Source organism: Mastomys coucha, unplaced genomic scaffold (genome assembly GCF_008632895.1).
Source record: "Mastomys coucha isolate ucsf_1 unplaced genomic scaffold, UCSF_Mcou_1 pScaffold6, whole genome shotgun sequence".
Taxonomy (NCBI): domain Eukaryota; kingdom Metazoa; phylum Chordata; class Mammalia; order Rodentia; family Muridae; genus Mastomys; species Mastomys coucha.
Genome location: NW_022196912.1, coordinates 22215050 through 22230910, shown reverse-complemented (window position 1 = coordinate 22230910; position 15861 = coordinate 22215050). Strand labels below are relative to the sequence as shown.

Below are 15861 nucleotides of genomic sequence, written 5' to 3'. Positions count from 1 at the left end.
CTCTCTCTCTCTCTCTCTCTCTCTCTCTCTCTCTTTCTTCTCCCCAGCAAATTTCAGATTCCAAATACCTATGTGGTTCCTCAAAAAGAACAGAATCTGCCCAATTAAAATCATAACAAAACCTCGAAATTTTAGAGCTACAAGGTGGCAGTAGGAGGTCTTAGTTCAAATTCTTCCACTTTGTAAAGAGGACGGTGACTTGACAGGAGCGGTGGTTTACAGGGGCATCCAGTGGGCAATGAATGGACCAGAATCCAGCAATTCTGGCACGCTTATCTCATCTACCTTCTGCCTCAGCTATTGCTATCCAGGCCTCAGCTGCTTTTTGTGAGCATCTTCAGAGTCATATTTTCCAGAACATAGAACTCCTGTTTTTCTTCTCCTACAATTCCTCTCTCTCTCTCTTTCTCTCTCTCTCTCTCTCTGTCTCTGTCTCTCTGTCTCTCTCTGTCTCTGTCTCTCTGTCTCTGTCTCTGTCTCACTCTCTGTCTGTCTGTCTCTCTCTCTGTCTCACTCTGTCTGTCTCTCTCTCTCTCTCTCTCTCTCTCTCTCTCTCTCTGTCTCTCTCTCTCTCTCTCTCTCTCTCTCTCTCTCTCTCTCTCTCTCTCTCTCTCTCTCTCTCTCCCCTTTTATGTTCATCTTCTCAGCTTAACGTTGAAGTTCACTGCAGCTCAGTCCTTGAAACCCACTCCTCTGCCAGCTGTAGTCACTTCCTTAGAAATCATAGTTAGTGGCTTTGATTTAAGCAGCATCTCCCCGGAGGCAGCCTCGCTGTTGAGTCTTTAGCTAAGACCACTCCTCTGACCTCTGGAGCTTTCTTACATTTTTATTTGGACACTGCTAAGGATTGTGTATCTCAAATGTTCTAAGTCAAAAATAAATCTAAATTTGTGATCTCCTCAAAGAAACCTAATATACTTAAACTATATATGTAATATACTCCTAAACTCAACCATTTGCAACCCCATCCTTCCAGATCCAAATCCTTGGAGTCACCATGTATTCTCCCCCTCCCTCTCTCCCTCCCTCCATCCTTCCCTCTGTTCTCTCCTCTCTCTTGTACTGTACATCTAAATCACTGTCTCTGTCTCAAGTCTGATTATTTCTTACCACCCAGCATCTGACTCACTGCATTTTATTTCTAGCTTATAGTCTTGAAAATGCCTCCTAAATATCTAAGTCTTAGGCTGCATCACACTATCATCTGACAGCTAAAAGGATCTTTTAAAAATGTGAATCAAACCAAAGCCATTTGCTATCATTTCTCTAACAGTACAAGCAAAAGGCCTTATAGTTTGCCCCAGGCCTCCTGGGCCTTCTTATTCACTGCTTTCCTATTACCTTACTATGCTCTAGTCACGTTACCCTTCTTATTGTTTCTGGAATATTCTAGGCAATTTGCCTTTGTACTTCCTGTGCCCTCTGCCTGGATGTTCTTTCCCGAGAAGGGGGCATGTCCTATTGGTTCAACTCCTTCAGATCTGCTCAAATGTCACCTTCACACAGGCTTGAACAGACCACCTCTCTAAAGCCACACCCACCTCTCCTGCCTTGCTTTCTGGTTCTAACAGTTACTTGTTCCCAGAACAGTGTTTACTTTATGTATTTATTTTTCTTTATCTTTCTGTGAACATGTAAGTGCCAGGACCATGGGGATCAATACTTGTTCTCATTGATGTGTCTCCTGTATAAAAGGCAGTCCTCAAACAGCTATGCTGAAAAGGTAGCTGTTGGATAGATGGATGGATGGATGGATGGATGGATGGATGGATGGATGGATGGGCCTTAAGTACTATTTTCCTTATTGTACCACACTTGAGAAAACCAGTTTCTAAAACCACTGCACTTAACAATATAAGAAATGTTGGCAATTGATCCTGACAATGACCCTCTACCATCACCTCTGTATCTGGGTGTATGGAACCTGTCTTCACAGAGCCATTGGTTTCTTTTTAAAAGTTGTACTTTCAGCCACCATAATAAGATGCTTCAAGTAGAGCACTGAGCCTTCAGTTAAGGCCTCTGGATACTTTGGCCCTCTCACTCCATCTTTACTGCTAGGCCTGGTCCACCTCACTGTCTCTTAGACAACTCACAGCATCATCCCAGCTGCTCTCTCCCCCTCAGTCTTCCTGTTCCTACTTCTCCCCAAGCCAGAATGATCTCTTTCTGTGGACTGTAATCTACTTTTAGTGGTTATTTGTTAATTATTGGCAGAATCATATAGAATATGGCATCTTTACTTGTGGATCTCTCCCTCCTCCTCTTCCTCCTTCTCCTCTTATGCTTTCTTCCTCTCATTTCTCTCCATTGCTTCCAGAACCAAGGGAACTGCAGAACACAGCTTACAACCTCCTGATAAGGCAAGTACACTAGCTCGTCCCCCACCTCACTATCCAGGGCCAATATTTGTCTGAAGAGGTGCTTCCTCTGCCTTGGTCATCCATGAACCTCTTTCATAAATTAATCTTTTTCTCTCCACAAAGGAGAGGGAAAAAATAATAGTCCTTCATAAATAGTCCATTTCTACTTCCATGTCTTATATTTGTCTTTAAATAGAGATCTTACATATGAGAGAATACACATCTTCCTGACTCTGGTTTATTTTGCTTGACACAAATGATCTCTGGTTCCCCTGTTTTCCTGCAAATGGCATGATTTCATTTTTCTTTCTGATAAATAAAATTCAGTTTGTACAGGTACATTTTCATCATCTATTCATCTGAGGATGGGTATCTAGTGATTCAATAACTCAGCTAATGTGACTAGCACTGAGACACGTGAGTGTGCCTGCACCTCTATGTTACATTGGCTTAGATCCCCTAGTTGATCATAGGGTAATATTGTTTTAATTCCATAATATTTTTTTATCATAGTTCTTGTGCACTTAGTGTTTTTTTCCTCTCAAAATTAGCCTGTATGTCTATACTAAAATTGAGTTTAAGGACTTTAAATCGTGACTGTCATCAGGGATGTCAAGGATCAAATTCACCCATAATTATGCTCCTCTCTGTGGGAACCACCAGCCTAGAGAGCAAGCTTCCAGAAACTTTATGCAGATTGTTCACATCCCTCCAGAAGTATGTAACTTCCTAAGGTTCCCCTCATTCTGGCCACATGTCCCAGAGGACAGCTGTGTAATCCCTTTGCCTGGAATGCCTAACGCAATTAATTTTACTTTTTATTTTTAATTTGTATTCAACTGTTCCTCATGCGTAATTTTAAACGTTTTTATTTATTCATTGGGCATTTTATTCAATATATTCTGTTCATATTTATCCCCCTCTGTCTCTTCCCAGATAACTCCCCCCACTTATCAAACCAACCAACTTTGTCTCCCCATGCCTCTCAAAAGAAGTTCAATAGAGCATAGTTTGTGTGGGGCCTGCCTCAGAGTGTGATCCTTGTATCAAATGTCACTCCATTGAAGGAAACTGACTTTCCCTTGCTCAGAAGCAAATAAGCTCTTGGTTAGGGGTGGGGACCCATATCCACTTCTTCTCCTCCATGTTGGGATTTGTCTGGCTTGCATGGGTCCCATGTGTTGCTGTCACAATCTCTGTGAGGTCATAGCCCATCCTCCTTACTGTGTCTAGAAAAGGTTTCTGTGACATTATCCACCACCTCTACTTCTCACAGACTGCCCCCCCACTCTTCTGTAGTGATCCTGAGCCCTGAGGAAATGTCTTTTAGGGCTGAGCACTTCAAAAGTGGGGGAGACAGGATGTAGTGTCCCCTTGTATAACTTTTAAACTTTAGTAGGCTTGCCAGATGTGTAACAGAAAACAAGAGCCCCTCCCTTCTGATTCCCATCCTCCTGAGCAAACATTTCCACTTTTTAATAGTGATAAGCAGCAATTTTTATTATTTTAGCCACATTTACGTTCATAGCTCTGTGCCACTAAGTCTACCCACACTGCTATGGAGTAGCAGTCACTACCCTCCATACCAACTGACCAGACTGAAACAACCCACACTAAGCATCCTCTCTCTCAACCCCAGTGCCTGACGGCTACTCTGCTTGTTCTGTCTAGTTATGTTGGGTATAGAATCTTAGGTTGTAAGTCATGAATGCATTTATCAGCCAGCTTCCAGATATGTGAAGACAGACGGTGTTTTCTAATATTTGTTTGTGAGCTATATATTTTTCTCTGAAAGATATACAATCTTTTCTCATCCTCCAGTGTTCCACAATTTTGCAATTATGTGTTATTACTTACATCTTTCATATTTTATAATTAAATTTTTCTTGACAATTTCTGAGTTCACCTTGTGTATGTATACATGTGCAGTTTATTTCTCTGTATTCAGACATTGCTAAATGTCTAGTGAATTTTTGCGGTTATCCTAGTTTATATAAGATTGAAATAAATTAAATGTTGGTTGAAACCAGTTTGCAGATGGAGAGTGTTATATTATACACTCCATAGGTGGGTTATAGGGAAAGGGCATAACTATTATAAGAAGCTTTTCTCATGCTAACGTTAATAAATCTCTCTTAAAGTTTCCTAGTTTCTTTCCTTGGTAGAAGACATGAGCCTAACTCTTACTTTTCTGTGGCCTGGGGCAAGAAGAAATTGTGAGAATCCCACTGGTCTTTCTTAACTTCCCAGGGCTCAGTATGCTGCACACCTACCTCCTCACTCTGCCTTTCTCTTAGACTCAACTCTCATAGTTCATTTTGAATCCTTCTACTCTCTCCCTCAGTAGACCCACTGCTACCCTGTGGTTCCTCATGGCCTGTGATTCTTCCTTGTAAGCCCTCATTTTTTTTTTCATGAACTCCTTATTCTTAGCTCCCATCTATGCACAAAACTGAGACCCTCTGTAAATCGACAAGGAAAATGTGTTAGCTTCTTCTTGTGGTGGTAAAATATCCAAGATAAATTATGTTAAGGAGGGAAGGTTTGTGATGGCCTTGTGGTTCCTTAGTCCTAGATCCTCGGTCCTCAGTCACCTGTTTCTGCTGCTTCCAGACATCTGATCATGATAAAGGAATGAAAATGGAGTAAAGAGGTGCTGCTTGTGTGGATTGGAGGGTGAAGGGAGAGAAGAGGAGGGGAGAGCGAGAGGGGGAAGTGAGGCAGGAGGGGAGAGGAAGATAGGAAACAAAGGAAACAAAGAGGAAAGAAGCAGGGGATATGAGTGGGATCAAGACCTAGCTAGGGACAAATTACATTTCCCCAAAAGGCATATTCCTCTCCCACAGCGTACAGCTTCCTCCAACTAGACATGCCCCCTAGAATGTTTATAACACCCCCAAAATGCCGTGACCCAGGGAGCAGATTTTCAACACATCAACTTTGAGAAGACATATAATCTAAACTCTAACTGAGAAGAAGGCTAGTGTTCAAGCCGTGCTTTCTGGAGATTGAGACTCTGACTAGAAAATGCCAAATAAGAAATTATAAGATGATAGTTGAGGCTGAAGCAGGCTTTCATGTGATCATTGCCATTGGAGATACTCCAATGACACATGCCAAGGTGGACCAATCACATGGGGGAGGGGTAGCACCTATGTGGCCAGTTCTTATAATTGTAATATGAGGGCAGGGGCTTTGCTAGGTATATGGGTGTTTTTACCAGTAATTGACTTCCTCATACTTTTTGGTGATGTGTTGCCTTCTTCCTTAATCTTGTTGGACATAATTCTCTAGGATGCTCCAAAGCGAACTTTCAGGTTTCTGTGTATTTTGGTATTGGGATATGTCTGGCTCACTTAAAGACTTACATCTAGTGACAGTAACCATGCACAATGAGGTCTCCAAGCTAACAGGGCTTAAATGTCTGCTACCCCCTCAGGCTCTTCGGGTGATGATACAACCAAAGAGAAAATGGGAAGTGAAACTTTGTACCCCCTCCCCTCTGACTCCAGTACATTGCAATAGGGCTACTTTTAATGTGCTTAGCAACAATTAGCTCTTGAAGCTGCAACAGCTGCACAATGCTGATGCTCTCCAGATGCAGCAAACGAATTAAATCATGCGATAATTCAATTGGAAAATTGGGTGCAATTATGGAGAATGCAGAATCTGCTAGCTGCCTCATGGTGACTTGGAGTTCTTAAACAACAGTTGTGTGGGCTGCTCAGGGAGTTTGAGGCCCACTCCAAAACTGATTTGGGTGCGTTCAGGAACCTCTGTCCCACTTCTTGCAATGGTGGTGTATTAGTTACTTTCTGTTGCTGCAATAAAATACCACAGTCAACAGTAACTTACAGAAGAAAGAATCTGTTCTTCTGGTACCGTTCCAGAGGGATAAGAGTCCATCATGTCTGTGGAGGCATAGTGGCAGGCAGCCACGGCAGGAAGCTGAGAGATCACATCTATAACCCCACACATGTATCAGAAAGAATCAGTAAACCCTCCAAGCTTCTTCCAAGTGATGTGCTTCCTCCAGCAAGGCTGTACCCCTTCATAATATCCCCCAAAGAACATCATCAACTGGGAAGCAAGTGTTCAAATACGTGAGTTCTTGGAGGATATTTCTCATTCAAACTACCACAGATGACATCACATAGCCCTGTACTCAGTGAAAAGATAACTGAATGTCACCTAAGACAACAGCAATGACAAAGTTCCCATATAACTTCATGACTTGATCCATCTGAATCACTTCTTGATTAGGTAGCAGTTGTCTTTTGACTATGGCTGGCTCAACCACATGTTAACATTGATCACGAGCACAAGATGGAGTTCCTAAGACTACCAGGTGACTGAGAGAACAATAAAATAGTAGACTAAAGCATTTTATTTTAACTACAAAACTCCAGCATGGGTATTACACACCAATGTTTTGATTTAGGGCCAAGTGCAAGGCTTATGTTCCTTGCATGTGTGTCACTTTTCCTATATTTACCATGATCTTAGTGCATTGATTGTGATTTCCAGCTGGAGCTTATGTAAAGGGAACTACAAACCCAAAATAGTAATTTTGAGATCATCTTCAATGGAGTCTTCTTGGAGTTCTTTGAGCTTTCCTTCTCCAGCTCTAACTTTCACAGCTGTCTCATATCCTAACAAGGGCTTGTGTGTATACACACCGCTCTGCAGTCACATCCACACTGGAGAACATGTCATCTATGAGGGCTCTCGGGCATTTTTAGTGACAGCCTCCAGAGCCAATCTTAGGTGACCTTGCCTCATCCAGCAATAACTTCTCTTTTAATGGTTTACCTTTCTCGAATCTTCCCAAAGCATTCAACTGGATTTTCATAGAAATCATAGCTCTCATCTTGCTTTGCAATTGGATTTTGTAATTACCATAAATATCTTTTAGAATAAATACCAGGGCCTCTCAGGAAGCTAACATCCTAAGCATCGGGAGCAGCGTGTGCAGTGTGCTACAGTGTGCCTGTTGACCTCCAGAATACAGGTTGTTGAAGACATCAATCAAGATGCTTTATGAAGAAACAGTTAATGCATTGACTTGGTAAAGCAAAGGTTAATTAAGAGAGCATTTAGAGTCCTATAAATTTAGTGGTATTCTTAAATGAATTTGTATTTTATTTACTATTATATATATGCCTAGAAAATATAACACCTAGAAGAATCACAGATCTTTTTCACCCACAGATTAATTTTGAGTTTCCTTATTGTAGCTCCTCCCTCATGCATCAGGCATGGTCAGGATGGGAACTCCTGGCTTAGGGTTTTAGGCCCACAGTAAAATGCAACAATGATTGAGGTTTGCTAATGAAGTGGTAAGAAGTTCTCTTCATATAACAATTTAAAGCTAGAGGAGGGAATGATGGGAGTGTCCACTGAGAGCCACTCTCTTCCCTAACAAAAGGTCTTGGACAGCTTGAAAGCCACAAGATACACAAATACTAAAGAAGGCCATCACCTTTAAGTAGTTGGGACTCTTTCCAGTTCTTACTCTGGCTGTTATTGAGTCCATCGTATCTTTTCTTTTAATTTGACCCAATAGTCAACTTTAAGATTTCTTAAGGATAATGACCTAGAATCAGTCTTTAGCTTAAATCATGATGGTACAGTTAGCTTACCTAGTTTAAACATTCGGTAGATAGATAGTTATGTTTTGTCTATAAATAGGTCCTGGTCATAAGTGACCCACGAAAGTGTTAAAGTGACTCAATATCCCAGATTCTCTCAAAGGACCAGACATGGATGAGTTCTTGATAAATGGTTAGCAAATACAAAAATATCTAAAGTTTTATCAGAACATCAAATCCCTGGAAACAATATAAGGTTGAGAAACAGATGATGCAAAATGAACAGAAAAGGAATAAGAGAAAGAATAGTAACAACAATAGGTAAGATTTTGTAGTGCATCTGTTTAGATAATAGTGCATCTGTAAGATTGAAGTGCATCTGTGCTTAGAATATCACTAGCATCTTCTAATAGCACTCTGAAAGACACTGGGTAGCTGTCGTTGTTTTCAAGAGGGGGAAACCGAGGCTCACAAGTTAGGACTTGGCTTAGATGACAGAGCAGCATTAGGTCTAGACACAATGTACCTGTCTTTCCACCCAGCACTTTGCTTATGAGCCACATAATCTTTGCTTTTGTCTTTCCTACACCATCTTAAGAACTCTTTGATAGATCCCATATTCAATAAATCTACTTTTGATCCATTGAGGATTGAGATGAGTCACCAAAGGTCTAGGAAGGTGTTTTGAGTCTTGATGGAAGGAATCCATGAAGAGGAAAGCTGGGGTCATGGGCTTGATGGGCAGAAGAGCACATGAGTCCTGAATGGAGACATTACCCACTGAGGAGCTAGAGAAAGTTAATGCCATGAGTCCTGTGTTGTTTAACAGTAGACAGAACACTACAGAAAATGGTATGTTTTGAAGATGAAAATTTTAAAGGTCTAATGTAACACTCTGGGCATATTAAAAGACATTATTTCCATATCCTTCTTGAGTAATCAATCACACCATAGCAGATTAAGAGTTCTTATTTTTAGCCCTATTAGCTACACAATGATAATGAAAATTGATTATAGTCAGATTCTATCCTTAAGACATTGTCAGTAAATGAACTGAAATGCCCCAGAATCAATCCATTTAAAAAAATATACTGGAGGTTGAAAAAAAAAAAGGCTTCATCAATTACTCTGACATCTGTTAATAAAGAAAAGATGATGAACTGGCTGCTCTGTCATGGCTAGCTCACTGTGGGCTAAGAAAACAAGCCTCTTTGTTCCATCCACAAGAGAGCTCTTTAACAAGCTGAGAGGATTTGAGCTGCCTAAGACCAGTTATTGGCTTCCAGGAACAGAAATCATAGAAATGCACAAAAATACTATCAGAAGAATGCAAATACCACCAACAAAAAACCGTATCAGTCTTTCGTTGATAAATCTCCAAGGTCTACATGGATCCTGGTGACACCAAGATCCCACAGTTCTCTGTGGATGGAAACTCGGTGGGACCTGGATGCTACTGAAATGCCTGTGCATCATAAATGGCTGCCAGAATAAACTAGGACTTTGGAGAAGCTTGGAACTATGTGTTTTGAAGACCTGATTGCAAGGTTTAAGCTATATGATTGAAGGACAATCAAAATATGTAGTTCAATGGAGTGATGAAAGGCTGGTTTCATAGGGAAGCTGCTCCAAGCCATGTACGTGGGCACTAAGAAAGGTACTGATAGTTTCTAATGAGCTCATATGTTACCAATGATATCTTCCTGTGAATCCCATGGAACTCGTTCAGTGCTTGAGGCCTCAGATTAAACCCAAGCTGAGTCCAGGCTGTGCTAGGAAGACCCCTTAGTGGGCACACAAGGTAAAAGGATCACCCTCTGGTCCTCAGTCTCAAGGACTCCGTCACCCTGAGGAGAAGCTACAAAGTCTCGCCTTATTTCAAAGATAAAGGAGTATGGATAAATAACTCTGAGGATGTTTGATAATGAATCAAGAAATCATATTATTGTGTATTTACCTATATGTAACTCATGCAAGTATATGTATATTCACATATTTACACATGTGTTTATATGCATTACATGTTTTAAATGCATATATACAAATATGTGTGTGTATGTGTGTGTGTATTTTAAAGTGTGCCACTTGAACTGAAAATACTCCCCAAAAGACCCACGAACTAGCAAAAGTCTAAGTAACAGGCATGAGAAACCTTTGTCCAAGTTGTTGGTCAGGGTTGTCCAAATGACCCCAAAACAACATAGGCTATTGCTTTTGTCCTTGGTAGCTTCTCAGAGAGGTTAAAGGCATTGTTGAAGACACCTCACGTCGGACATAGAACTTGGAGGATTCAAGCTCTATCTAACCTGAAAACCTCCTTCCTTCGGTCCAGTTTTCATAGTACCAGAAGGTTCTATGTCAGCTGCTTATCTAGCTGTGATACCTATGAACCCCAATAATGACCAGCATAGCAAAATACCCCTAAAGTTACAATGGTGGCACCCATATTTTGGTGGTAACCATTGTGTCGAATTAGACTCAACAGGAGGGAAGATAGTATCTAGCTAACTACCTGAAACTAACAAAGCCATGGATCTTAGAGGCTTATTACTGCCTTACTATATAGCACCATAATTTAAAATTTTTCATTATACACACCTATTAAGTATAACTTTCTCCCTAGCCAAAGAATCTTCTCTTTGAAGCAAAAGAAGACAATTACAGGAACTCACAATTGGTCATAATGCAGAAATCAAATGGTCAAGGGGAACCAGTCCCACTGAATGGATCTACAACACAACTCCTGCTACCAAGACTTAGGAAACATTACAGAATAGGTGATGGTAAAATTGTAAGATCCAGAGGACCAGAAAATCTACTGTGAAGTTAGATAGTCTCCTAGAGATGACCGGGAAAATACACCCACAACACCTCAATAATACGGCTGCCAAAGTAAGGCCTGAACCATGACAATGATGTCAACAAACGTGCTGACTTGGAAGAAGAAAATCGCCAAAGAACTACAGATAACTAATGATTGTTGAAAGAAGAGAGCTAGTCTCTCCCAGGGATGAGCCTCCTAACTGGCCTTCACTACAAAGTGCGCAACCTAAAATCATACACAAATAAGCAACAGAAAATGGACTCAGCAGATTGTATTTATATAACCTTCCATATATGAGTATTCATAAAGTATGTGACAATACTAATCAAAGAAAAAGAGGCTATCACTTTGAAAAGAAGGGAGGGGAGATGTGGAAGGGTTTGGAGGAGGGAACATGGGAAGGGTTGCAGGGAGGAAGAGAGCAGAATGTGATGTAATTATACTTTAAAATGTAAATGTAAATTGACAAAGACTGTTTTTAAACAATTGTAAAGGTTTTTTGTTTGTTTTTTGTTTTTTTGTTTTTGTTTTTGTTTTTCAAGATAGGGTTCCTCTGTGTAGCCCTGGCTGTCCTGGAACTCACTCTGTAGACCAGGCTGGCCTCGAACTCAGAGATCCGCCTGCCTCTGCCTCCCAAGTGCTGGGATTAAAGGTGTGCGCTACCACTGCCCGGCAATTGTAAAGTTTTAAATGTATTTTGTAAGAGAAAAAGACAATAACGTTTAGAGATTAGGTAGCCTGTTCTAAAGCATTATATTTAAGCAACTTAGAGGGAAAGTTGAGCTAAATCTCAGATTTCTCAATACTCCATGCATTTGCCTATGTTCTGACATAAGCTAACATGTTAGTGAAGACCACACCGTGGCAGGAAATGCTCTCTCTCTCTCTCTCTGTCTCTGTCTGTCTGTCCGTCTCTGTCTGTCTGTCTGTCTGTCTGTCTGTCTGTCTGTCTCTCTCTCTCTCTCTCTCTCTCTCTCTCTCTCTCTCTGTGTGTGTGTGTGTGTGTGTGTGTGTGTGTGACATGGTGTCTACGTCACAAGCTCCTCACTTTCTTTTTCTCACTAAGCATCTCCACAAAGCTTTTCCAGAGGACTAGAACATCTGTTGGTCAGATACAGCCTAAAGGAAGATCTGTGAAACTGCAGTGGGGATGAGCCAATGTGCAGGTGCTTTAAAACCCAGTGCCTCTGCCCCTCCATCCACATGTTGGTGGATTTAAGATAATCGATCAGCAATCAGCGAGGCCCCAAATGATAAAGTAGCAACAGTGCTAATGTCAAAGGAAATAAAGACAATGTAACATATAGACTGGATGATAATATGGCAGAGCAAAGAACTATTAGGGTTGTATCAGAGAAGGCAGTTTATTTAGAGTTGAAAGTCCTGGTCACAGTACGTGTGTGTGTGTGTGTGTGTGTGTGTGTCTGTGTCTGTGTCTGTGTCTGTGTGTGGGGGTTTGTATGTGTATGTATGTGTGCATGTATATGCATACATGCATCTTGCATATGTGTGTGCTAGCCACATATAGAAGAAATCTTCCTCAACAGTTTTCCCCATTGTGTTCTGAGATTGGACCTATCTCTGAACCTGGAGTTCACTGATTTGCATAGATTGGCTGGCCAGCAAGCTCTTCTGCCTCCAGGCCTCTAGAGTGCTGGAATTACTGACACATGTGACTATGTGCAGCTTATATCATGGGCTCTTCATGTTTGAGCAGCATGCGTTTTACTGAGCCTTCTCCTCATCCTCAGGTGAAACCTTTAATAAATGTATGACTCTAAGTATGGTACTTCCATTCGCTTCCTAGACCTTATGTGGGAAACAGGGAGAGCAAAGTAGGATCATTGTGGAGCCCAGAGACATGCTATGAAACAGACGTGCATGCCTGAAGCACACCAGAGCTAGACTTAAAATGGAAAACCACATCCATAGGCACAGAGATGAACAAGCTAGGGAAGTTGGGAGTAGAGTCATGGGATAGACATGATGGTTTCCTTTCCAATAAATTCCTGGGCCATGAACACAAAATAGTTCTTCTGCCAACCAGCCTAAGCCAAAGCAGTGGGTGTGTAAGTAGGTATATTTGAAAGTCATTTCTGAAAGAGACATTACAGAAAAGATGAAGAATGTCAGGGGAAGAGAGAAACTCTTCCCAGGGAGACAATGAAAGATGACAAGTTAGGTCACGGTGGCTGAAAAGGAGACAATGATTGGTTGTCTGAATCTCTGGCCATGATGGGCCTGTAACTAATGAGGCTGTTCTGGTTACAAAGGAAGCATTCAGCCCGCTAATGAAAAACTCTTTGGCAACTGGTGTTAGGGAAGGAAAACACAAACCAGCAGCTCATTATTAGTTCCACAGCAAGTTAATTAATTTTTGCCAGTCACTTCAGGTCAGTTGCTGGGCTGAGCATCTGTCTCGGTCAGCTGAACAGCTGGAGGGATGCCTGGTGTCTCTGTAGGCCATGAGCATGTCCTCTTCTGGGACTAGCAAGGGAGGGATGCCCGGTGTCTCTGTAGGCCATGAGCATGTCCTCTTCTGGGACTAGCAAGGGAGGCTAACTACAAAGCTGTATAGGAAAAAAATTAAAAGAATGAATTTTCAGAACATTTTCTCTTCTCTTGTCCACCGTGCAAGCCAGGATAAAAGACAACAATTTTACAACAACAACAGCAAAAATGATGCAATTGTTTCAAAGTAGCATGCCTCTGCTTCTGTGCATGAAGAGCAGAGTGGTGAGTTCCTGTGAGCACTGTACTGTAGATGTGGTCAAGTCCTAGTCTAGGCTCATACAGCCTTCTATTTCATTGACCATCTAGGAGCTCTTTTGTAGCATTGCCTCTGGGCTCATGTGAATCTCCCATCTTGGTAAAAATGTGCCCATTTGAGATTCTTTGTACTATTGGGAAACTTCAGTCACTAAATATGTCCTGCTGTGCTCCAGTTAGGATCTGGAATGTTCTCAAAGTCCCATGCTTGGTTTCCAGCTGGGCATTACTAAAAGGTATAGGAACCTTAGCAGGTGGGGCTAGTGGGGTCACCTCAAGGGAATTGTAGGCTACCCCTCAACACACATAGATACTAGCCATAAGGCGAATGGTTTTGTTCAACCACTTCCCATCAGCTTCCCCACCCCAGACCCAAAACAATGGAGTAGGGGGTATAGGAGTCAACCAGACAAGGGCTAAACCTCCCCAAAGTGTGAACACTAATAAACCTCATGTCTCTATAAACTGATATGTCTCAACTATTTAAAATAGTGACAAAAAGCTAACACATAGCTTTCATGGAGAAATACAAGCATTTGCCAGATACTATTGAATAATCCTTTCAGAAAGACTACAGTGGCATGGCACAGTCCTTGTTGAAAGATGACAGAGCTATATCTAAAAATGTGCTTGAGTAAAACACACACAAAGTTGACCTGGTCTTAAAGAATAGTAGCCCTTTGTAAAGACAGGCCTTATATGCAAGTTCAATGGAGAACATTTGTTTAGCATACATATTAGTGCTGCTATATTTACTTTCTAGGGAAGATTAAGTGATACAAATTTTCCTAATTACCTGGGGTACATAATACATAATGCACATATGTAATATTTATTCCATGGTTACCCCTGGACTAGGCCAAGATAAAGAAGCTCATAAACCACACTTAAGCATGAACAATGTTTAATCCTCTTTTTTGAGTCGGTTTTATGGTGTTGTTTAGCTGTTGTGGTTTGTTAAATTTTTGTATTTTATTCAGAATTATAGAGGTTTTCAAAAAATTAAATTGGGGGACTGGTTCATTATCTCAAGTCACATACAAATGTCTCTGGTTCTTTAGAATAGCCTCTCCTTTCTCTTCAGTGCTTGACAAAAAACAGTAAAGTTGAAATCAGAGTTTGAATGCCTAGCCACAACTTGTGGTTGTGTGTTTCCTGTCCCTCCTCCCCCAACGTTCATGCTCACCGTGGATCCTGATGTTAGTAGTTAACAGTGATTGGGATGCTCAAAACCCACTCACACAAGAGAATTAGTGGCTGATGGGAACAATGTTGCTTAATGAAATAAATGTGGCATTTATAGACAGCTTTTCAGATCTACGGCAATTCAGGAGGTGAGGCTCCCATCAAGCAAGAATCAACCATTGACACCCCTGCTCCCGGGAGGAGTGGGCTCCTCTGCCTAGGAAAAGTGGGCTACCAGATGGGTTAGGATCTCCATGGTGAGCCTTCCACTGTGACTCAGGACTGCCAAGAACCTGGACATATTGTTTATAAGCAACCCCTAAGGGGTTACTGGACTGGAGAGAACTCAAGCCCCTGTGATATAGATCAAGAGCTGACATTCACAGAAAGGAAGGGAACCAACTAGTTTCTTATGGATGAGATCAGACCCTAGATATTAAACAAATCAGCAAAGGATCCAACCTGTCAATCCTATAAGCCAGCCCATCTGTTATAGCTTGAATATGAAGTCTCCCTCATAGGTTCATGTTTTTAATGCTTGCTTCCCAGCTTGCTGTGCTATTTTAAAGGCTGCTGAGCCTTTAGAACGTGGGCTCTGGCTGGTCAGAGTAGTTCACTAGGGAAGCACCTTTAAACGTAATACCCTTCATACCATTCAGTGGTTTTCACTTCATGAAGACTCAGTACTACTACACACACTTGCTGCTGGGGCCTGAACCACTTTTGTTGGCTGCCATCCTTACAGTGATGAGCTGAAATCCCCCTGAAATGTTGTACCCCATTAACCCCCACCAAGTTGGCAGCACATATGGAACAAAGACCTCATTTTTTACACTTATAGTATCTGGAGGTATTTCTGGGGCTCCACTCCAGAACACTTACATGGGAAATGTACTAGCTTTAAATCATGCATATACAGATGTATGTATATGAATGTGTTTGGGAGCTTTGGCTCCATTACATAAAATGCTAACATAATCAACATTACAATAGCCTTACAGACAACCTTCCTACCCCCAATTTCTCTTCCTTTTTGTAGCATGTCTGTTCTTTTCTGCCTTTCCTGTGGTCTCTTCTTACCGTATCCTTTATTCGACTTCACCAATGTGTCTTTTTCTTTTTTTTTTTT

General features: G+C 41.4%; 1 protein-coding gene and 1 long non-coding RNA gene across 5 annotated transcripts in view; both read right to left on the bottom strand.

Moving 5' to 3' along the window:
* The window catches only part of Alk (ALK receptor tyrosine kinase), a 722886-nt gene that overhangs the window by 445361 nt on the left and 261664 nt on the right, over positions 1 to 15861 (bottom strand). The window lies entirely within an intron of this gene.
* LOC116080919 overlaps positions 13095 to 15861 on the bottom strand; it is a 25140-nt gene continuing 22373 nt past the window's right edge. The window contains exon 3 of the long non-coding RNA XR_004114671.1: positions 13095 to 13348. This is a non-coding gene — a long non-coding RNA (uncharacterized LOC116080919). The remainder of the gene's footprint in view (positions 13349 to 15861) is intronic.